Source organism: Eptatretus burgeri, chromosome 7 (assembly GCF_056783735.1).
Source record: "Eptatretus burgeri isolate ZD-2024b chromosome 7, Ebu_testis_v1, whole genome shotgun sequence".
NCBI lineage: Eukaryota > Metazoa > Chordata > Myxini > Myxiniformes > Myxinidae > Eptatretus > Eptatretus burgeri.
This window is the reverse complement of record NC_140967.1, coordinates 7850928-7876289: the sequence shown is the minus strand read 5'-3', so window position 1 is coordinate 7876289 and position 25362 is coordinate 7850928. Positions and strand designations below refer to the sequence as shown.

The 25362-nt window shown below is 43.8% G+C and overlaps 1 long non-coding RNA gene across 1 annotated transcript in view; it reads left to right on the top strand.

The window, feature by feature from the left end:
- The first annotated feature begins 4451 nt into the window (after positions 1-4451).
- The window catches only part of LOC147022624 (uncharacterized), a 91402-nt gene continuing 70491 nt past the window's right edge, over positions 4452-25362 (top strand). Inside the window, exons 1-2 of the long non-coding RNA XR_015059679.1 lie at positions 4452-4627; positions 4743-4781. This is a non-coding gene — a long non-coding RNA (uncharacterized LOC147022624). The remainder of the gene's footprint in view (positions 4628-4742; positions 4782-25362) is intronic.

The following is a 25362-nucleotide window of genomic DNA, read 5'->3' as shown; positions in this document are numbered from 1 at the left end:
CGCTGTGCATCTGATGATGAGGGTTCATTTGAATTAGTGTCCTCAGCTGAAGGCACATCAGCAGGGATCTCGGCATTCTCTGCTGTCGGAGAATAGTTAGGTATTTCCTCACCAGAGTGTCGGGCATCTACTTACTGCAGACGGATTCAAGCCTAAGCCCTCAAGAATTGAAGCCCTTCATAATATGCCTATTCTACAGAATTTATGAGAACGTGCAGCGTTTCCTTGGATTTGTTGCTTACCTGGCTAAATTTATTCCTCAACTGAGTGTGGTCAACGCACCACTGACGTTTACTGAGAACTGATACTATTTTTGACTGGCAACCTGCACAGGACCAAGCTTTCCATAAACTATTGGAACTCTGCTGTCAGTAGCCTGTTCTGAGATACTATGATGCGAAGGCACCAGTTGAGATCCATGCAGATGCAAGTCAAAGCGGTCTCGGTGGTGTCTTTATGCAGGAGGGGAAGCCGGTTGCATACACTTCGTGATCCCTCTCGGAGGTGGAACAACGGTATGTTCAGATTGAAAAAGAAATGCTTGCAATCCTGCATGCCTGTATGAAATTCCAATGCAATATATTTCGCAAGACGGTGACTGTATTTACGGACCACAAGCCACTTCAAGAGATTTTCAAAAAAACCTCTTCTGTCCGCTCCAATGCGTCTGCAGAGGATGCTGTGACTTCTGCAGTGGTACGATCTCGGGATAGTGTATAAAAGTGGCAAAGACATGCAGCTACCAGATACACTATCTCGTGCTTATCAGACTCACCAGTTGTCGGGACAAGAAGTCAATCTGGAGCAGGTTTCCATGTTGGACTTCATCTCCATTACCAAGGAGAGGTACATCCAGCTGCAGGAACAGACTCAACAGGAGCTACAACTTCTGTTGGACGTGATTCATACTGGATGGCCCAGCTATCGAAACGAAGTGCCGACTCCATTGAGACCACACTGGGATTCAAAGAGTAAGTTAGGTATCTCTGATGTAATTATCTATAAGGTATACATATTGTAGTGCCACCTACTCTCCGTCAGCACATGCTCTCCATCATGCACAGCTCTCACCTTGGTATTGTAAAGTGCAAACAGCGTGCTCGGGAAGTGCTCTGTTGGCCAACAATGAACCAACAGATCGAAGAGGCAGTGAAAAACTGCACTACATGTGCAGATTACCAAAATAAGCTTCCTCCAGAACCGCTCATACCGACACAGATTCCAGATTTACCGTTCAACCAGGTCGCCGTGGACCGATTCAAGTTTGAGTTAAAGCAATACATTTTGGTTGTCGGTTACTTTTCTAAATTTATTGAGGTATGTGAGCTCAAGGATATGAGAAGCCGCACAACGATTGATGCTCTAAAATCCATCTTCAGTACACATGGTATACCTGAGGGTCTTTGGAGCAACAATGCATCCTTGTTAGTGTCCAAATAATTCAAATCGTTCTGTTTTGATTACGACATTAACCAAACTACTTCCGGCCATCGATTTCCACATGCTAATGGTGAAGCTGAAAGAGCAGTGTGAACTGTAAAAAAAAAACAAATTGTGGAAGAAAGCGGAGGACAAACATCTGGCTTTGTTAGACTACCGCACCACTCCCCAAGAAGGACTACACTTGTCCCTTGCACAGCTGTTGATGGGTAGAAGACTGCGTAACAAGATGCCTGCAAAGCGTAGCTTACTTGTAACGAAACCCTCCAGCTTTCATGAGTTAAATGGCATTTTGACATGGAAAAGATCAAGCAAAAGTTCTATCAAGATCGAATAGCACGAGAGCGGCCATCTTTTCAGGGTCGGCAAGTCTGTATAGAACCACTTCCTGTCACTCGATCATGGGTTCCTGGTGAAATCATACAAAAACACACGTCCCCAAGGTCCTGTGTGCTCCAAGCAGGAAACCGCTTGTTCCGCAATAATCGCCAACATGTCCGATTTTCAGACGAGCTGGCCAACCACACTGGCTATGTGTCCGAGCCAGAGATGGGAAACGCGGACGATGATGTACACAGTGATACTTCCTCCCCTTCTCGTACCAGCAATGGTCATCACTGCAAGTTTCTCCTTTGACCCCTTCCCCTTCTAATACATCCCCTTTGCCCTCAACTGTCGTGCTGGATGAACAGCTCCACGAGCCTGTTTCTTTTACCACTCGCTCAGGCCGTGTTGTAAAATGGCCGGACCAACTGAATCTTTAATTATCCCGCCCCCTGGAGGGACGGAGCGGGATATTGTAATCGTCTGGTGTTTGTTGGCTGGTCACTAGAGTACCCCTATTGTCTGGTTTTCCGTGTGTGTGTGTGTGTGTGTGCGCAACGCGAGGCTCCAGAGCACAAACCAGCAAACCGATTTCGATGAAACTTGGTGAACAGGTGCCATATGGGGTGGGAATGTGCGCGTTTGAGTTTCGTTGCTAAGCAACCACCCGTTGCTATGCAGCGGCCGAAAAACCGCGTTTACAATTTTCAATACTTGTCCTACAGTTTTGAATGTGGAGAAACGAGACTTCGGAATTAAACACTTCGAGATATTTAGAAAATTTTACTCGAGCCGATTTTTGATTTTAGTTTTATTTTTCAAATGGTAGTCCTTCAAAAATAGGGTGTCTATTTACCGTCATTTTTTATGAGGAGTGCCAGTTGGCAAAATACGCAAGAGGAAAACTCTTGCCAGGCAGAGGAACAATTGTATGTGAACCAATACGTCTTGGCAATGAATCTTCGTCGGTGGATCGGTCAGAATGAAAAGCATCGTATCCAGCGCTTCGATCCTCGCGGATCCCTCGTCGCCTACCGGCTTGTCTGTTTGTCTGTCTGTTAGCAACTTTACGGCAAAACGGATTTCGCAAACACTATCAAATTTAATCCACAGGTGGGCAATGAACCTTGGACGACCCCATTAACTTTTGGGTCCAATTGGATCAAAGGTCAAGGTCAATTTCACGAAAAGATCAAAATTGTTTTTCGCTCATAACTTCGTCAAAAATGATCTGATTTACTTCAAACTAAGCTTATGGTGAACCTTATTCTATTTGTCACTTATAATCCTACCCATTCCTACAGTGAAAAATGCATATTTGTGAAGATCGGTAGGGTCCGAAGTTTTGTGGGTCATGGTCATCGGTCAAAATTACAAATTTTCCATGAAAACTAAAACATGGTTTCGAAAATACAACTTTACGGGAAAACGGCTGGCTCAAACACTGTCAAATTGTATCCACAGGTGGGTAATGAACCTCAGACAATCCCATTAACTAATGGGTCCAATGAGGTCAAAGGTAAAGTCAGGTCACAAAAAGGTCAAAATCGTTTTTCGGTCATAACTTCGTCAAAAATGGTTTAATTGACTTCAAACTAAGACTAAAATATTCCTTATAATCAACATTCAAGTTAAGGATGTATCAAAATTAAATTTGATCCCCAAAATAACTTTGTACCTTAAATGGACGGGATTTGTTGTGCCTGGCACCACTTGTTTGCTGTGATTTTGTGTGTGGGTGGGTTGCTATGTGTGGGTTTATTATCTATATATTAATACTGATGGACCAATTTTGTGCTCCTCCTAGCGGTCACGTCACGTTTTTCTCGGTACTGTGACCTGAGAAGTTTTGATTCGGTGTTTGTACGTCAAAGTAGACACGTGCACACATCAGGGGATTTCTTCACAAGGAGTAGTGTACACCAAAAATGTCGTGTACAAGGACGTTTTGTAGGCCTCATTAGGTTAGGCCATGGAGTACATCGACTGGGATCCGGCTCTTGCAAGAGCCGCCACTGGTTGTCATATTGGGCTCATGGAATGGAATCCGTCTGTGACGGGTTTCGGATAGTTATTATTATTATTATTATTATAATAATTATTATTATTATTGTTACCTGTGTGTGGCCGTACGTGCAAAAAAAAAGAAGAAGAATTGTGATGTCAATTGTGATGTCATAGCACCAGTGTTGGGCACAAAAGCGATAATCCGATAACAGACTATTATCGGAAATTAACTTCCATTTATCGTTATCGGACCAGTTAACTTCCGATAACTCGATTTTTTTAGTCAGATAATGTCCGTTAATCTTTTGTCCTATAACATTATTATCGTTTCCGGGTCGCATTTCGCCGAACTAATTAATTATATTATCAATGAGGAGAAACATGCACATGATTCTAGATTACTTGTTTTGCAAGATAATGCTGAATCAGGCCGCCGTGTGAAGAAAAATGGAAGAAGAAGAAGAGGAGGAGGAGAAGAAGAAGAAGAAGAAGAACAAGAACAACAGGAAGGAGAAGAAGAAGAAGAAGAGGAGGAGGAAGGAGCAGAAGAAGAAGAAGAAGAGGAGGAGGAAGAAGGAGAAGAAGAAGAAGAAGAGGAGGAAGAAGGAGAAGAAGAAGAAGAAGAGGAGGAAGAAGGAGAAGAAGAAGAAGAAGAAGAAGAGAGGAGGAAGGAGAAGAAGAAGAAGAAGAAGAGGAAGAAGAAGAAGAAGAAGAAGCCTTGCAATGGCGACTACCTCAGCCATGCGGCTACTCGGCTCTGCAGGTTCTGGGTTTGGTCAAGGTTGGGAAACGTACAGATCGGTTAATTCAAACACAAGGACGGTCTAACCTTTGGCAGAGCGACGGACAATCGGACGTGAGTGTTGAGGCGTGGAGATACCGTCGCGCCATGTTTTAACTGTTCTCGGTGTGTTTGTAAGGTCGGGCCTCTCATGTTTGAATTAACGGTGCCTTCCTGTTTGTGTGCGCAGCGTTCCGACTTCCGCGGACCTATTCCCGCTGCTCTTTCGGTAAGAAATGGACATGAATTTGTTTGTTGGATTCACATTGTGTCCTTGATCCGTCCCGTTAACCTCCCAGTGCGTGTTGGACTCCGTCCGGTTAACCGTGCTGTGTGTGACGACTCGTACACTCTAAAAAGACGCAAAATGCTTATTTTATTCTTGCGTTGAGCATAAATAAGCCTTTTCTATGGGTTTTGAAGCTTTTTCCTTGTTTTTTTTTGAATTTGTGTTTAAAAGTAGTTATCGTTAACTTCCGATAACTTTGTATTATAATTATCGTTATCAAAGTTAATTTTTTGGTTATTGGTGCCCAACACTGCATAGCACCGTGTCCTGTCATTGGCTGGTAAATAAATGGCCATAACTTGGAAACCACTTGCCCTATGAATATTGTTCCGAATTCGTGCGAACGGCGGTTTCCACTAATAGTAGCCGCTCGCCCACCGGACGGACAATTCAGTCGTGACCTTCCGGAGCAACGCCGGAACCCTGTCACGGGTGGGTCTTCAACCCCACCATGGCCGAGCCAATTGTCTACCCGCGCAGGATAGGGTCACTCGCCGAATCTCGATATACCTAAGTACCCGCGCGGGTGGCCGTACCTCGACGCAGGTTGGCTTGGGACACGAACCGCTTAAGCGGTCCGTTCCGTTGTGCAGTGATAACCGAGCGGGTATTATCGCCCGACCTCGCCGGATCCGATTCTATTTAACGGGTGTTTAAAACCCAGCTATTTATTCCACGATTCAAGATGGCGTTTCAATGTGGTGAAAGGAGGACGCGACGAACGGGTTACATTCACACAAAGCACATTTATTCTCAATTTACACGCAACACGTATGCAGGCAAGGCAATGAAATAATCGTACACGGGACGGCGCCAAAGACACGAGCAAGGCAAACAAAAGCAAGGGAAAGCACTACGACCGAATATTATTATTATTTCACATGCACTTGACAGGTTTACTTATGGACACTGTTCCACATCATTCACACAAAAGAAGAGAAAAGACCACCCCCACAGACAAGGGGGTCAGACTGGGCCCTTGGGCCTTTATGGCGTGGGACTTGGTTGACCAAATGGGTCCCACGAGACCGATGCTGGTTACCTCCACCCTCGTGGTGCGACGGTCAGCGAGCTCTCTCCGGCCCTCTCCTCTCATGCGCGTCTCGACCCTGAACCACCGCACACAACCCTCATGACTTGGCACCCAGAGGGAAGGCACCCGGAGCTCGAACCACCACGAAGCAGCAGCAATCACCCAATGCCACGAAGAGACGAAGCTCCCCAAAAGAGACAATACGACTCGACGACCAACAACCCACCAACCTGGCATCTCGTGCGCCCTTTTATTCCCCAGGTTCCAACGCCTGACTTCTCCCCGTTTTCGGCTCTGTCCCCCTTCCAGCTCCTGCGGGAAGCTTCTAGAAAAGGGGCGTGTCCTCTCGCCCCCCTCCCCGCACACCACGCGGGGGGCGAGAGAAATCATTCTTGGCTCAGGTCCAAGGAAATCATTCCCCCAAAAAGAGGTCCCCCCACCCTTTCTCACCTTTGACCTCTGCTCGGATCACACCTCCCCCACACCAAGCGCGGGAAAAATCCACGCATCATTGGAGGTTTCTCCTTGGTCTTTTTGCTCGCGTTGCGCTGGCTTTCGCAGATGCTATTAATTTGTGCGTGGGATTGTGGTGTGGTTGCTTGTAGTTGTGGCGTGGCTGGTGGTTGGCGTTGTGGTTGCGAAGGTGGTTAGGTGATTGGGGTGGAGAAGGTGGTGAGGCGATGTTGCTGGTTGGGGGTAAAGTTGTGAGGATGGCGTGGTTTGTTGAGAGGCGCATGTGGTTGTGGTGGAGGTTTCTGTGAAGCGGTTGTTGAGAGCGAGGTTGGTGGTGGTGGTTCGGTTGTGGTTGATGGTTGAGGCGATTGTGGTTGTTGTGATGGTGGCGTGGTTGGCGTTGTTAAGGTGGTTGTAATGGTGGTTGGGATGTGGTTGGTCCAAAATAACGATATAAAAAGAAAAACACTACCTCAAAGGATCACAGCCCGGTTAACACGAAGAAAATCCCTCTAAACAAGTGGGGAAACCTATCTGAACACTCTCTTACCGGGATAACTGATCCAAGGAACCTTTATGATGTTCTGCGAATTTCCACAGCCGTAACAATATCAAACCTTGAAAAGGCACATCCTCAGATTCCCAGCAATATACCTGGCAAGTTTCAATTAAATCGAACCAGTGATTGTTGAGAAGCAGCGGTCACAGACACACAAATTGCTGGAATTTTCAATAGATTATTATTACGACTGTGTGTGTTCATATATATTGTTCATTCGTTGATTGTAAATGAAATGCAATCTTTAAATTGATTTTCATTTGTTTATTTTCATTTTATGCCTGGTGTTGGCTTAATGGTTAGGGTGGTGGGCTTAGGATCCGAGGATCCTGAGTTCAAATCCCACTCGGCTGTTAAATTAATACCAGGTGGGGTTGACTCTGCCTGTCATCCTTCCGAGGTCGGCAAAATGAGTGCCAGCATGCTGGTATCCTGTGTCGGAGTGGCGACCCGTCCAGAATTGTACCCAAAAGCCAAGGAGACTGCTTGGGCAGCACTAACGCTCTGCACAGAGTATGGTCCCAGTGGATGGATGGATGGATTTTCATTTTGAAGGAGAGGAGATGGAATGTAAAGCGGTTCCTGCGGCTCGATCTGGATCGCGTTAATCTTGCGAGACCCGCAATGCTGTTTTGCTTTGTCACAAAAGGCAGTCTTGCGGTGGCCTCTCGGGGGGGGGGGGGGATGACGTTCTTCTGGTAGCTGTTCCGCTGATTGGCTCCTGTCAAGATTATTGTATATGCTTATTCGAAATCTGATTCAATATTTTTCCCCATTGACGACACAGACGTTCTGAGGCACACATCTGTGTAGGCCTCAGGCTTCAAGTCTTCCGCCTAGAGTAATTCCTTCATGGCTCAGTGTAACTGGAATCAATCCAAGCAATATAAACACGATGTATGACATACGCACACAAGCAATATCAATGTTTTGGCTTTATTACATATGACTCGAGATGTTTTTTCGAGGCATCGAGCAATCGAACCAGCGTTCTGTGCCCATGCACCGCCTGCGTTGTTTTTGTAAATTCTATTTTGGGAACAATCGAGGCTGTGTTTACCTCTTATACATCATATGTTTGTGCATTTAACATTGATGCCTGAAACGCACCAAATAAATCCTGCCGAACGTTTGGACCCGTTCCCGTTTCACATTCCCATTAATTTATCAGACGTACCGTGATCCACGACCTTTTGTTGTTGCCGTGAACGTCATTATCTGTTGTCTTCTTGCTATTCCACGAGCCTTGATGATGTATCAATAAAATCCACGATTATTTTATTACTAGTACGTGCCCTCAGATCCTCAGATCCTGAGTTCAAATCCCACTCGGCTGTTGAATTAATACCAGGTGGGGTTGACTCTGCCTGTCATCCTTCCGAGGTCGGCAAAATGAGTACCAGCTTGCTGGTATCCTGTGTCGGAGTGGCGACCCGTCCAGGGTTGTGCCCGATAGCCAAGGAGACTGCTGAGGCAGCAACAACGCTCTGCACATAATTTAGTCCTGATGGATTAATATTAATTATTTATTAATAAAGTAGTGCCACAAGTGTGGAAGGTCGCCGTCCATGTCGCGACTGTTATTGATACGGGTCCCAGCGGAGTGTTTGTGTATACGTCCGCACATTACATCATCTTCTTTCACTGGCAAAAAATGTCTGTGCTTTTGAACTGCAACCCCTGCCCTCTACCTTCACTTGATTATCTGCTGGAAAGGTAATCGTCGATTTAATTGGTTGAAAAAAATCGTTGGCATGGTTACATATTCTGTTCCAACCGGTATGAAGAAACTATTTTAATCACCATGTTGAAATTTTGCCATGCTGACACCGACACCTTTACGACTTTCTCATACAGTACGTTAACCACTCTTCCTTTCTTCCTCTTCTTCAATCCCCTTCCTCATCTGTGTCCAATCATGTTCACCGAAAGGCAGAGGCAGATTTAGATTCTTGGAGCCCTGGGCATAAAAACTACTTAGGCCCCAAAAATTGGACTCCGTGTTATTTTCGCACTGAACCGATGTTCTATGTTGCTTTAGACTTGACTGCAAAAAGTCCGGGGGAATTCCCATGTTTTGTTGCCTCCCCCCCACCTCCTCTTGGAAAAAAAAAGACATTAAGGTGTTCCATTACCATGCCAACCATTCCTTATCAACCATTTTGTTGGAGTGCTTGCTTGACTACTTAAGCAACTTGTTGAGTGCTCTCCAAGCTGATTGGTAATCAAACACACCCCAGCACTTGTGCTGGGCCTAGAACCCTTCTTCTGGTTCTGCAGCTTATGTAATGAAAAATTTATTCATTGCCAGCAGCCATGGCTGTCGAACCTGAAGACCCGTGTCACCGTCATCTTCGTTTGTCGTTTCTCCTTGAAGTACTGATTTATAATTGTTACCTTTAAAAAAAAACAAAAACAAAGTAACTCCTTTAGCCTCCTTTGCTTGTTTCATCTTTCTCTTTGAGCTGCCACTTGAGCACCATTGATCCATTTTTTTTAAACTGCCTGTTAATTCTAACAGAAACTGTCATCTGACTGATGACGTTGCAAGTCATTTGCATATTGGAACAAGTTGATATATATATATATATACATATATATATATACGTATATATATATATGTATATATATATATATGTATATATATATATATGTATATATATATATGTATATATATATATATGTATATATATATATATATACATATATATATATATATATATATATATATATATATATATATATATATATATATATATATATATATATATATATATATATATATATATATATATATATATATATATATATATACATATATATATATATATATACATATATATATTGTTGCAGATTCGCGCCCGCCGGCGTGCGAACGGCCACGTAACTCGAATCGTGGCACGTCGCCCACCGGACCGACAATCCCGTCGTGACCCTCTCGGACTAACGCCGGGAACCAGTCACGGGTGGACCTTTCGGTCTCACCACGATCGTGCCAATCGGCCCCCGCGTGGGATAGGGTTGCTCGCCAAATTCGACCTACCTAAGTACCCACACGGAGGGTAGACCGGGCGATCGCACCTCGCCGCAGGTCGACTTCGGACACGGGCCACTTTAAGCGACCCGTTCCGTACTATCGGGATAACCGAGCGGTGTTATTCGTCGGCCTCGACGGTTCGATTAATTATCAGGCGTTTTAGCCCACGACCAACCCTTTACGTGAAGCAAGATGGAGATTCAATGAAAGAAAAGACGAAGCGAAGCGGGAAAACAGTTCAACATGAAGCACATTTATTTCGCGATGAACGGAAAGCACACATATACAATTCCACCAAAAGCACATGTAAAAGAAGAAGACAATGCAATATTACACAAAAAGCAAATATAAGAGAAACACAATGCAGAGCTATCCGACTACCGAGCACACGGCAACACTTATACAATTTTACTTCACAGACGGCGCCGACAACACATATACCCAAAGCAAAAGAAAAAGAACCACCCTCCAGGATGAGGGGGGTAGACGTTTTCTGCAGAAAGTCCGTGATGTTTTTGAATCCGCTGTTCGGTGCGCGCCCTGCACAAGTCCAGTATCGGTGCACACGAGTGGCGCGAGATGGTGTGGATGCGATGGTGGCGAGTTGTGACGGTAAAGGTCGTGGCGGTTGTGGTGAAGCGGCGTTGTGGTTGGTGGTTGTTGTTGTGAAGCGGCGTTGTGGTTGGTGGTCGTTGTTGTGAAGCGGCGTTGTGGTTGGTGGTTGTTGTTGTGAAGCGGCGTTGTGGTTGGTGGTTGTTGTTGTGAAGTGGCGTTGTGGTTGGTGGTTGTGATGGCTGTTGAGACGTGGTTGGTGGTGGTAGTAATGGCGGCTGGTCCAAAATAAAGATAGTAAAAGAAAAACGGCTATCCTGAAGAGTCGCAGCCCGACTGAATGACATTTATTCCCTCTGGACAACGGGTTTGGGCCTAACTACACATATACTTACAGAGATATCTCACCTAAGGGACCTGAATGGTGGTTTGTGAATTTCGTCAACCACAACAATATATATATTGCTTACAGACGTGCAATTGTCAAGCTTTTGTGCGGTGAGCACCGCAATGTTCCACATGATTCCTCACTTCCAGTTGCTCAGCTGGGGGAGTTTGGTCACGTGTGGAACCACCGGCATGACTGTTGTGTTTGGCTTGTGGCTATCCACATCATGTTCTACATAAGGACAGTTGACTGCCACATTGAGTGGCCGGTTTTTCCACCTGGCTTGGCAGTGACAGATGGGGAGGTTGGTGCTGTGGGAGAGTGTGGCATTAGCACCGTCTTTCGGCGGACAGTGGAGCTATTTGCCTCTATAGACAGTGAGCTCAGCCATTTTGAAGCAGGTTCTGCATCTTTTGGATCTACTGCGTGCTGTCTCTGATGCAGGCTGGACAGTGTCGTCTGGCACCTCTCACCCAGGTCATACCAGATCTGAGTCTCCTCTTCTCCTGTCCCATGGAGGAGTAGCTGTGGTGCGATGGAGAGCAAGGACCGGACACGAGGGTGTCTGCGCTGGCTGAGCATGTGAGTGCGGTCGTGGTGATTTCAGGTGAGGAGACAGAACTTGAAGTAAAACCAGAACCACAGCCTTTGCTGATTCCAGAAGCCAGCATTACAGAAGGACCCGATGAAAAAGATCTGCTGATGGAGAGCTTACGCCAGGAAACCAGAGCGTTAAGTACTGACCCACAGTCATCCAAGAGCGAAGCCCAGAAGGCAATCAAATGACATCGGCAGGAAGAAAGTCAGAGCTGGAAAAAATACAAACAGAAAGAAAAGGAACAGGAAATTTGAGCAGTGAAGCTGGAGCAAGAGCTGCACGAGGCTCCATAATCTGAACTCACTCCAACTCTCATCGCAGGCACCCGAGCAGACGAGCATAGCAGCCCAGGGTCAGGTGATGGCGTTCGCATTAACCATGGTGGCTGTTTGTCTGGCTTTTGTCGATCTTACCTTCTGTCATCTCTTCTCAGAGAAACTAGAGATTTTTGGAATTACCGTTGAGAAAAAGATGCACTAACAAACATATCTTGTACGAAGTCAGCACTGCCGTTGCATTGCTTGGTGCCACCATTTTTACCTGCAAATTTGATTGGTTCAGACGGCATCAATAAGTACTGATAAATGGAAGGTTTTTGAAGTCCAAACAACATGATGTGTTTACTGCAGGATTCAAAAATATAATTCATTCTATCACCCTGTGATACACCTGTGTATCGCACAATGTGATGTGATACATCGCACAATAAAATAAAAGTTTTAAAAACTAGAACCTCCCCCCCCTCAAAAACAAACAAACATTGAATTGGAAGTTTGCTGCTGTTGACGAAGCGTTTTTTTACACATCCTTATTTAACATGTTTAATCAGTTTGTCGTGCCTGTTGTTTCCTTTATAACGTCCCTAAAAACATTACGTTTCCTGTTTGGAATGATTTTCATTTTTGCATGACTGCCAGGCAGACAGACAAGCAATATCTTCACCGCGACTCCGCATGTTTGCTCAAGATGAGATTCCGTACAATTTGCCAAAAAACGCCAAAGTTCTGCAAAACTGCAGGTAGATGCTCCAAGTCATGTTCTACAGAGTTCCAAACATAAAAATCAAATGAAATTAAGTAACTCCTCAATCATAGACTGATGTCTGTCAGACCGGCAAAGTAAGGCAATTGCTAAACCCTGTTTTGTGCTTCATGCACAAAGTAACTACTCTCTGAGTCAAAGTCCCCTGCCTTACTACCGTCTTAACTCTCCTCTTCTTTACTCTCAGGCTATGCCCCCTGGTCCTATCACTGTCTATTCTGCTGAAGAACTCTTCTGCACTCATTTTGTCCATTCCCTTCATTATCTTAAAAGATCTATCATATCCACTCGTAACTGCCTCCTTTCAAATGTATAAAGTCCTGTCTTTTCCGGAAGCTCTTCATGGTTGAGTCGAGCTGGTCCTGGAATCGATGTAGTAGCCCCATGCTGAACCCTCTCAATGGCAGGTATGGTCTTCCTCAGATGTGGTGACCAAAACTACATGCAATATTCTACATGAGGCCTCATTAAATTCCTGTACAGTGTTAAAATCACCTCTTTTGATTTATCATTTCCCCCCTGATAAATACAATCCCTTGTTTGCTTTACCTAATGAATGGAGCAATGGATAACTAATTGCGGATCGAGATCATCCGACTAAAAACTGAGACAATTGTGTGTGTACGTCTGATGCTTATAAAATTTAAAATGGCTGGGCCAATCTCTACCAAAATTTGCATACTTACTTGAAGTACCCATAGTCAGATCATGGACATAAAATAATCGCCCCCTTCCCCACAAGAGTGGGGAGACGACTTAAGATTTTCACCTGTAAATGTGACACAATTCAAATGGTTTACCGACCCCTGCTGGAGAGAGTGGAGATAACTCACGATCGCACAAATATATTTCCCCCATCAGCTCCGCACCTCCCTCCCCACCCCTCACTTCCCACCTCCCGCCCTCACCCAGAGGGAGTGGGTGTTTCTAGTTCATAAAAATGGAGAAGACATGACATGAAAGGAAAATCATCTCACAGATGCTGCCAGAAAACGACATCACAGATGGTGCAAAAAGTTATGTCAGAAAAGCTAAGATTGCTTCTGACAACCAAGGTAAACAATTGCAGAAACGGTATTCTTTCAACTACTTAGTCAGTGTTGTGATAGATGATTTAGAGACTGCCTGCACGTCAGATGTCTGAAGCTTTATCAGAGAAGCCAATGAAGCTTTTCAAATCCTTCACTCGGTCTAGAAATCAAATGTGATGGGAGAAGAAAAAGCAAGCAGATTGACTGTCCCAGAAATCCAAAAGAACCTCAACAGTTTCCCTTGTCTATGCTTGTGATGGCTCTTTAACATCATGTGATTAAACAAAAATGATGAACGAAGGTGACTTCAAGGAGCACAGATTTCACCGCTGAGTATAACAGTGCAGAAGACAAGATGTACTTCCATGAGTCAAATTGTGAAAATTTCTGACACAAGGAGGCTGACGTAAACATGGAAATGGTTGCCACAAACAAAAAGATCTTGTAGTGGACCAACTGAAACTCTGCACAACACAATGACAAAACAGATGCAGGTAAAGTGCACTTGGAAGGACTGTACACAAGCTGGAGCAAAAAGCCCAAGACAAAATTCAATGGTGTCGACTGGTTACTGACTAATATACCTCATTGATGAATGGGATATAGGCTGCAGAATTAATGATGGATCCTCCGATGCATCAGAAGATTTGAAAAAAAACTTGTGAAATCCAGAAAAGTAGTCATAATTACGCACCCGTTAACTTGTTTTAATTCCTTCCCACCTTTCAAATAATTGTTGTATTCTATCTCAACTCCTGTGAAAAGAAACCTGATTTATTCATTTATTTATTTGTTTTTTGGATTTCAATCTCATTAAAATAAACCAGAACGAAGATTGCATCATTTCTCTGGATGATGAAATAGAAAGGCATTGCATTCTACTTATCTTAAAACGCTCTTATCCATAAATGAAACGCAATCGATACAAATAGAAGCACACAGTATGCTCGATTATGAAGGATGGCACCAAAAAATGTAAAATCTATATCAATATCTCGGGTTTCTGTTGTCCCCTGAGGCCTTTCATGGAGTGCCTCATCCCGATTGAAGAAATACACGCGAAGTGGTCTTGAAATCCAGCAGCGAGGACGTTTATACTTTATTCAAACGAAAGAATTCAAAAATATATTTCCAAGTGAAATAGACTTCTTGAACGTGATGACGACTCAACTGCAGAGAACAAAATATACCAATTCCCCAATACGTGTGTGTGTGTGTGTGTGTGTGTGTGTGTGTGTGTGTGCGTGTGTGCGTGTGTGCGTGCGTGCGTGCGTGCGTGCGTGCGTGCGTGCGTGCGTGCGTGCGTGCGTGCGTGCGTGCGTGCGTGCGCGTTTACATCTGATGCTTATAGAATTGAAAATGGCTTGGTCAATCTTTACCTTGTGTGTCAGTGTTTCTCCTCCGTAACTCCAAAACAATGAAACCTAGCAGCCTGAAACTTTGCATGCATACGAAGGGAACTCCAAGGAAGTGTATGAGTGAAAATTGTGTGTTTGGGTTAATTAAAACATCCCTTTTGAAGATAATTAACGGCCTTATTTAATTATATCCTTAATCAGGTGCATGCTTATCCACATCACTCACTCTCTCTCTCTCTCTCTCTCTCTCTCTCTCTCTCTCTCTCTCTCTCTCTCTCTCTCTCTGGGTGTCTTTAGGAGTATCCTGGGGTCTGAAGCCGCCATGTTTTTTGGCCTGCTCAATCATGCGTTGACTTGGAACAGGCCGCGATGATTTCTTAACAAGTTTTTTTTTTTTTTTTTTTTTTTTTTTTTTTCCACTTTCCTCACTCATATTGTCGAATGCATGACCATCATATGTACAAATCGCTGGTTACATTGCAATGCTGATAAACGCCTGGAGATGCCGGCGTTTGTGGCTCGATAATGCCATAACCTCGAGAATCTCTTAAACTAAACTGAATTACCAAATTTGAGCCCCAGAATTGAACTTATACAGCAGTTCCGACTGCTAAAAAAAAATGTGTTCATTTGTCTAATTCGAACATACAATATAATAAAAATGACCGTTTTTACAGCCATTTTTCCCTGCTGTGCAGGGGTTTGGCTTTTTCTTGAGGCAATGTTTTATGGCCGGATGCCCTTCCTGACGCCAACCCTGGTCGCCTCTTACGACACACAGGGATATGGTACACCTATTCTAACCGGGGCATACACCGGGACCAGTACACTGGCACTCATTTCGCCGACCTCGGAAGGATGACAGGCTGAGTCAACCCCCTGGTGTTAATTCAGCAGCCAACGGGGCTTGAACTCAGGACACTGGGATCCCAAGCCACCACCCTAACCACTAAGCCAACACCAGGCTTATTAATTCGAACATACAGTAGTTTGATATTTCATGCATCTCCGGGAGGTGTTTAATATGACTGGTCATCGCTAACTGCTTGCCAAACCAGCCATTCCTTATCAACCGTTTCGTTGGAGTGCTTCGTTTGAGTGCTTAAGCCACTTGGCGAGCGCACTACGATGTTCACCCTTTCACTGAATACCGTATTTCGATCGACTTGAGCAAGGTTCAGGGACCACTCACCTGCGTGTTGGACGTTGGCTCGCTTTCTAAAAATGTGCAATTTTATTTTCCACCAAGTTTCCCCTTTTTGTATGATCTTCTTTCATCATACAACCCATCATTTCTGCATAGATAAATCCAAATAAAAAAGTTTGTTTCGTTTTTAAAAGTTTCTTCAACTGTTTTGTGGAGTGCTTGGTGAAGCCACTTGGCTCCCACTCTTCAAGTTTCCATGGCGATACTGCGGATCAATATGCCTGTCGTTGGCTTCGCTGTTTGGGTGGCTGCCTTGGGATCCCAGGGTCCTGAGTTTGAGCCCCATTTTCCAATGAATTAACACCAACTGGGGTTGACTCAGCCTGTCCTCCTTCTGAGGTTGGTGAAATAAGCACCAGTGTACTGGTGATAGGGGCACTGCAACAGTGGCATAGCTGTGTCCCTAACCAATGATGCAACCAGCAGCCAAAAGGCTGCACATGAGAGTGTGTGTACGGCAATTCGATATGGGAGTTAGGAAGGAAAAATAAATTGGATGATTACAAGGAGAATTGTATAAAGCAATGAATCACCACAATGGCAGCAAAAACTACACACATAACACTGAACAACAAATTTCAAAATTTTTTTTTTACTGGAGATGTGTAAAGTGATTAAGACTAATTTGGGTACGCTGATTTCAAAAATCATAACCGTTTTGCTGTATCACGTCAGGATTTTCAGGAACAGAAATATTCCCATTGCCTAGAAGTCAGGATTTCAATGAAATTTACATATGTCTTTAACATGTCTATTTCGTACAATTGTTGTTAACTTGTGTTATATTTCTTTCTTTCAGATAAAGATGAGTAGGCGTTCCTGTACCAATCATCCTGACAACTTCTGTTATGTCTGTGGTCGGTATACCAAAAAAGATCAACAGCGAAGTATATCTACAGCAGTGAAAATGAAGGCCGCCTACTTTCACTACTTCGGGTGTAAGGTGGGGGACCAAGAACAGAGCTGGGCACCACACATCTGCTGCACAAGCTGTCACACAACCTTGACTCAGTGGTTGGTGGGCAAGCGCGCGAGCATGCCATTTACGGTGCCCATGATATGGCGTGAGCCGCAGAATCATCATGATGATTGTTATTTCTGCTGCACAAGCATCGCCGGCTTCAACAAGAAGACTAAAGGTCACATCAAGTACGCTGACTGCGTCTCTGCTCGTAAACCTGTGCCTCATGATGACGAGAACCCCGTTCCAACACCTCCAGCTGATCAGAACATAGCTGTAAGCAGTGGTGAAGAGGATGGTGATGATGAACCTTTTGAACCCGACACTCAAGAATCACACCTTCTGAACCAGGGAGACTTAAATGATCTTGTAAGAGAACTCTCGCTGTCAAAGGCGAAGGCAGAGCTGCTTGGATCAAGGCTGCAGCAGTGGAATCTACTTGAACCTAACACCAAGATATCCTTATTCAGAGCACGTCACAGAGACATGGCTGAGTTCTTTGAGATGGAAGACACGATGACATTCTGCAGTGACATCAACGGTCTGTTGAAAGAACTTGGGTGTGATCACGATCCTGCAGACTGGCGCCTCTTCATCGACTCGGGGAAGAACAGCTTGAAGGCTGTTTTGCTCCACAATGGCAACGAGAAACCATCAGTCCCACTGGCTCACGCGTTCGGCATGACAGAGACCTATGAGACTATGCGGCAGCTGCTTGATTCCATCAAGTACAATGACTTCAACTGGCACATCTGCGGAGACTTGAAAGTGGTGGCGCTGTTGTTAGGGCTGCAGTCAGGCTACACGAAATACATGTGCTTCCTTTGTCTCTGGGATAGCAGAGACGACAAGAATCACTGGACGAAGAAAGATTGGGAAGAGCGAAAAGAGCATGTACCTGGTCGGCACAACGTGAAGCATGTCGCCCTTGTCGACCCAGCCAAGGTTTTCCTTCCACCACTCCACATAAAGCTCGGCTTGATGAAAAGTTTTGTACGGGCAATGGATCTGAATGGGCGTGGGTTTTTATACCTCAAGGAAAAGTTTGGCAACACCTTGTCGGAGGCCAAGATCAAGGCTGGTGTCTTTGTTGGACCGCAAATCCGACAGATTATGAAGGACGAAACTTTTCCGACAACTCTAAACCCCAAAGAGCTGGCAGCGTGGAGGAGCTTCAAAGCTGTGACGGACAACTTCTTGGGGAACGAGCGCGCGGACAACTATGAAGAAATAGTGCAGCAGCTGCTGGAGTCCTTCAGGAAACTTGGCTCCAGGATGTCCCTGAAAATCCATTTCCTACACCAGCACCTGAACTTCTTCCCTGACAACTTGGGAGCAGTCTCGGACGAGCACGGCGAGCGATTCCACCAAGAGATTTCACTCATGGAGACGCGTTACCAAGGGCGGCACAACCCGAACATGATGGGCGATTTCTGCTCGTTCCTGCATCGTGAAACTGACACAGAGCAGTACAAACGCAAAGCCAAATGCCTAAAGCATTTTTAATTCCATTCTAGTAGAGTTTTTCTGTAATTTCTATAATTTTGAAGCATTCATGATGAAATAAATGAATAAATGAATTTTTGTAAATTTCATTGAAATCCTGACTTATAGGCAATGGGAATATTTCTGTTACTAAAAATCCTGACGTGATACAGCAAAACGGTTATGATTTTTGAAATCAGCGTACCCAAATTAGTCTAAATCACTTTACACATCTCCAGTAAAAAAATTTTGTTGTTCAGTGTAATTCTGATGACATTGACCACAACCTTCATCACCCATGATGTACTGAAGTTTGTCCACAACATTAAAGAAAATTGGGGCCTGAATGAAAAATGAATATGCATGAGGCAAAACATGCATGGAACATAAGATACATTTTACATTGTACAGATGTGGAGGAGCTTAATTTTTAGGTTAAACCACTGATTTCATATTTTGTAACTTTTGCAACAAATTTGCTCCTGAAGTGATTTTGGGCTAATTGGGGAAAGGGTTTGAACACTTATGCAACTGAGAATCATTTTATTTTTTTCTGTTAATCTAACTTATTCACATTTTATCAACATTTTTTAATTTTTTTTTAAACCTTTATCACTTTGAAGTAGTTTGTAAAGACTCTATATATTAAGTTTTTTTTTGAAAACATGAGACGATAGAAGGACACACGGTAGAGCGCATACCTCCGCTCCAAAATGCCTGATCCACGATAACATATCGGGCCCAATACATTTTTGAAATATTATGCTATACAGAACTATATCGTTTTTGGCCCTATCTCTGAATGGTGAAGAATCACTTTGAAGATTCAAGTAGTCGGATCCGGATTCGGATCTTCACCAAAATCAAATCAATTTGTCGTGGTCACACCCAGTCTGTCCACCAAGTTTTGTCCGAATCCGTCTGCAACCTTTTGAGATATTGTGCTATATGCTAGTTTAGCCCTCTCTCTCAATGGTGCAGAATCACTTAAAAAATGATCAGATCCAGAACCGGATCCAGATCTTCAACAAAATTCAATCAATTCTTCCTTGTCACACACCCAACACATCCACAAAGTTTCATCCGAACCCGTCCTCAACTTTTTGATATATCATGCTACATATCGTTTTTGGCCCTATCTCTCAATGGTGAAAAATCACTTTAAAGATTCAATTACTCGGATCCGGATCCGCATCTTCACCAAAATCTAATCGGTTCGTTCTTGTCCATCCGGATCCATCCGCAACTTTTTGAGATATTCCGTACACAGACAATACAGAGAGAAAGGGGTGAAAACAACCTCCTTCACCTTCGGTGGCGGAGGTAATCAGCTCAGGTGATATCAAAATGTGAAAACTTTTGTGAATACTTTTGCAGGCCACTATGTTTGGGATTCATCAATAATGTCTTCCAGCTCCTTAATGCTTAATGCATATTTAATCTTAATAATACCCTATTTGGGCTCACTGAGCTCTTTGCATTACAAATTTACTGGAATTCCTTGGGCTCATGGTTCGATCAACAACAGCCAATGGGACACCTCCATGTGGCTGCACATCCACAACAGTCCTGCAGCAGCAATCACCCCCTCAACCAAGCATGTCATTCCAGATGAAACTCAGTTCACTCTCTGGCCTTGCCAATATTTGGGTTCACGCCAACATATCCTGTGCTGAAAAAACTCAGGTAAGGTCCTCAACGCTCTCCCATGGGTTGTGGGCAGAATAGGTAAAACATGAAGAACTAGAACGGCACTCGGTAGGAGCGCATGCCTCCACCAGGCTGACAATTTACATTTTGTATCCCACTGATCAGCCAGATCTGCTGACCTGAACCAAAATCCAATTGACTTGGTCTTGTTATCTAACCAACTCATCCACCAAATTGTCATAATCCGTCCACAACTTTTTGAGATATCGTGCTATATATAGTTTTTGGCTCAATTTCTCACTGATAAAAATTCAAATGTTCTCGGATCCGGTGCGGATTCGGATCTTCACCAAAAATAGAATCAATTCTTCCTTGTCATACACCCAAACAGTCCACCAAGTTTCGTCCGAATCCATCCATAACCTCTTGAGATATTGTGCCATACATCGTTTCTCTCTCTCTCTCTCTCTCTCTCTCTCTCTCTCTCTCTCTCTCTCTCTCTCTCCTCTCTCTCTCTCTCTCTCTCTCTCTCTCTCTCTCTCTCTCTCTCTCTCTCTCTCTCTCTCTCTCTCTCTCTCTCTCTCTCTCTCTCTCTCTCTCTCTCTCTCTCTCTCTCTCTCTCTCTCTCTCTCTCTCTCTCTCTCTCTCTCTCTCTCTCTCTCTCTCTCTCTCTCTCTCTCTCTCTCTCTCTCTCTCTCTCTCTCTCTCTCTCTTTTTTTTTCTCTCTCTCTCTTAAAAAGTCTAGAATCCGTATTTTGTCCTTGTTACTCACACAACCTGTCTAACAAATCCTGCCCGAATCCGTCCACTTTTTTTTAAGATATCCTGTTCACAGATAGACAAACAGACAGACGGGTGAAAACATAACCTCATCCATCTTCGGTGGCGGAGGTAAAGATAGAACTCAGTATGAGAATTAATGAATATTTTTTGAAAGGAATATGCATTTCTACATTCATTTTCCCCACGGTGTTGCAACTCTTCAAATCAAAACATCAGCCAATCTTCTCTGAGTCTGAAAGATCGGCGGCGGTTGAAACCCCGGCCGAATCATACCAAAGCCTTAAAAAACCACGGTTTGTGCTGTTGAGATGGAAAAAATACATTTGAGAAGTCGCTTGGTCCATCTTGCTTTTCACATAACCATCTAGCATAAATTTAATCTACACTATTTACTGAGCTTGTATATTTAATTTACGGATTTAACCTCCACATCCAATTATAGTCGTTCCTCTGCTGTCGATGTTTGTTCATTCCACACCCAACAACCATCTTCATCCCACCAACTCCCTTCTCCTCCCCTCCATCTCCAGAGAAATTGAGTCGATAAACTGATGGAGTGGATTAATGTGGTGTTGATTTAGCGCAGGCATAATGGGCCAAACAACCTCCTCAAGCGTTAAAATTCCTTGTATTTTTTTGTTTCGTTAATGTATGCCTTTTGTTAATGTATTGGCATTACTATGTGATCTTAAAGGCTGTATGGATTGTGGATTGGGCAGCCACCATAAAGGGTTATCCCAAAGACCTGCATGCTCAGTGATGCTTCCTTCTGAAAGTGCACCAGAATTTTGAGAACACCAATGAAGTGTTTGAGATGGCTTGCTCATCATGGAATGCACCAAAATAGCCATCTCTGACATTTACAGATGCAATATTTAGATGTTTTAAAACCTTTCTTTGCAAAAGCCCTCAATTTTTTTAAAGTATTAAATGTCCAAATTTTGATACAAATAAACAATCGGTGTGAATGCCGTTGGCAATGTTGGAGAGACCTGAAGGCATGTTTCCATTCACCAATAGCAGCGTTGTCTAGTGACTGGACCGACTATTGAGATTGTCACTTGATGTCACTACATCACATGCCTAATGCTTTTTGCATTTGACGTCGAGGTTTGTGGAGAAGCTAGAATGTAGAACGTGGATCAAGACATAGTAGAGTCAAAGGAACAGCAGAATGAGAGGAGGGAAACACCAACAGCAGGTTGGGGGAAAAATAGAAGGAGACTTGGAGAATTATGGGATGTGAGAAAGAATGAGGACTTGGGAGGACATGTGGAGTAGACAAGATGGATACAGCCTCAAATTATCAGAAAGCAGTGTGGAGACAATACACATACCGACTCGCTGAGGCCTGGGCAAGTAAGAGAGACACTTACAGGGATGCACATATGGCAACACACCGCAACAAGGTGCAGTTAAATATGGAAAATTGGACGAAAAAAACAAACGGCAACACATGGTCAAAAGGATAACAGGAAGACACGATGGGTCTGGTATGGAAAACTTAGCTTTGATGGACTGGAAGGAGAACTGCATGATCCAGCCCCCATGTGCAATGTGCTCAGAGCCAGAACAGGAACTTTTCAAGTTCCAGTTCAGGGTTCATAGAACTGGTTGTATTAGTTGAATTGAGCAACAACTGTGGCTAACTATGGATTATTGAGTTTGTTGGAACCACTTTAGCTAATATCGATCCACGTTATTGAAGGTTAACAAAATCATGTGACCACCACTGAAGCGCAGAGTTAATTTGGTCTATCGTATACATCAACATCAACAGATTATATATATTATATATATATATATATATATATATATATATATATATATATATATATATATATATATATATATATATATATATATATATATATATACACATACACACATACGGTTTGCAGCTGAGGAGAGTGACATTGATCAGTGTCCTGGCATGTTCTGTTCTGATTCAAGTCGACTGAGGGCTGGAAAGACAGGTGACAACCAGAGAGATGCTGACAACCAGAGAGATGGCACGGGGGTAAGAGGGTTAGCAGCCCTCTTTCCCAGTACTCTTGTAGGGCATACCCTTTATTTCACTCCCAGATGTCAAAGAGAAAGATATCCTCGGGGCCCACCAAAAGGGGGTAGGATAATGAGCCCACCAGAATGACTTTTCAGAATGAGGCAGACCAGAAAAGTCAACGAGACAGAATAATGGATGATTTGGCTCAGTACAAGACATGCAGTTGTGGAAAGACATGAAAGAATGCAACTGGTTTAAAGATCACCATACTAAAATGGTGTGCCGACGACAAAAGTAACACATTCTACAATGTGAGGTAGAATGCAAGGCGTATCAGGAAATGCAAACCTGAGAGAAATGCCACGGTGCTCTGAACACCTGTGCTCAGTTACCTCCGCCACCAGGTATGAAGATCGCCAAAGAACGCATCAAATGGCTGAGAATGAATGATGGAGTCTGGAGACAATTGGACAAAGATTTGTCCAAGATTATCTTTCATGGTGAGATGGGTGCAAAGCTGGAGACTTTCTGCACGCTTGTACATGCATTGAGTCTCGATCGTTTTGGTGAAGAGAAGAAGGCTTCTGGACGGAGGAAGAAACAGGCAAATAGGAGGTCGAGAACCCAGCGGAGACACCTTCAGCAAATGTATAAAATGGCAAGTGAACAAGAGAAACCTGGCCTGTTACTATTAATGGAGGATATTAGGAAGCAAATTTGGGTGTTGGCAAGGAAGGAGACGGTTCGACAGAAAAGAAGGGAACGGAGGAAGGAAAGAGAAGCATACCTGTGGAATCCCAATGAATTTGTTCAGGACCTGTTTCAAAGTGGTAGCTCAGGAGCCATTGTGGTACCGCAAGCAGAGCTGGAGGAACACTTGAGGAGGACTTATAATGACTTGCTCAGATCAGTGGACCTGCCAGACCTTGGGGACTTTGGTCATCCACCATAGCCAGGAGTTACTTTTGACCTCTCGAACTTTCATTGGCAAGAAATCCAAGATGTTGTGCGGAAAGCTAGAAGTAAGAGTGTCCCTAGTCTTAATGAGATTTCGTACAAGGTGTATAAGAAGCGTCCAAGGCTGTTACGAGAAGTGTAGTTGCTGCTTCGAGTTGGCTGGAGGAAACGGCTGATACGAGAATGTTGGTGTTTGGCAAATTGGATGTATATCCCCAAAGAAGAGGACTCGAAAGATACATCAGTTTCATCCAATATCTTTATTGAATGTGGAAAGTAAGATCGTGTTTGGTGTAGTAGCGAGAACATTGGTCCAGTTTGTGGTAAATAATGAATACATTGATGCAGGTGTGCCAGGCTGTCCTCGGTGTCTCGAGCATGTGGCGATGATCTCGACACTATCCGATATGCAAAGCAAGAGAAAAGGATCTTTATGTTATTTGGCTAGACACGGTGATGCATATGGCTCAGTGCAGCATCATCTGATTGCCAAAGCATTGGACTTTTTCTGGGTCCCCAACAAGGCGAGGGAGGTGATTGTTCAATATTGCAAAGTCTTTTTAATGCGTTTCTCCACACTGAAGTATCCAACCAAGTGGCAGGCACTTCAAGGAGGCACACCAATGGGGTGTGTGATTTCACCATTGCTGTTTGTTATGGCCATGGAATTAATTATTCATGGGACAAAAGGAGTAGCAACAGGTGTAGTTTGAGGTGTGGGAAAAAAATCTATTAGGTATTTGTGTTAATTAAAACACCCCTTTTGAACATGATTAACGGCCTTATTACTTACGAAATCTAAAGATTTAGTAAGTATATTGATGACTTCCGTCCTCTGTTTGTTTGTGTTTGTTTGTTTGTTTGTGTGTGTGTGTGTGTTTGTTTGTAGGCACGATAACTCGAGAACAGAAGAAGCAACCGATGTCAAATTACACCACGTGATTCAGGAGGGTGATGGCTAGTGCTGATTAGATTTTGGTCAAAATCGGTCAAAGGTCAAGGTCACAGTGAGGTCAAACATAATTCCGTAAATTCATGTGGAGAAATGGAGTATTTTTGCTTTGGTCGACATTACGAGTTCGTTTTAACTTCGATTTTAATTTTGTCTTCGGTTTTTGCGATCGCTTAGGGCGCTTAAAACTCGGTTGTCGAAATTCTGGGAAAAATCGGATGTTTTGGAGACGTTTCAAGATTGAATGAAACATATTGCACTCGCCGCGTCACGGCTCGTCACGTGGTGCAGCGCGCTCGAGTAGAGGCGTCATTGAGTCATGTATAGGTTTTGCATGTGCGCGCTGACGGTGTTTTCGATAAAGATGGTGATTAAGAGTCATTTTTTATCCCAATAAAGGTTATCGTCGCATGCCTGACTCGTTAATCCATCGGATTATGTAAAGATTGTTGGTGGATGGCCGAATATTAC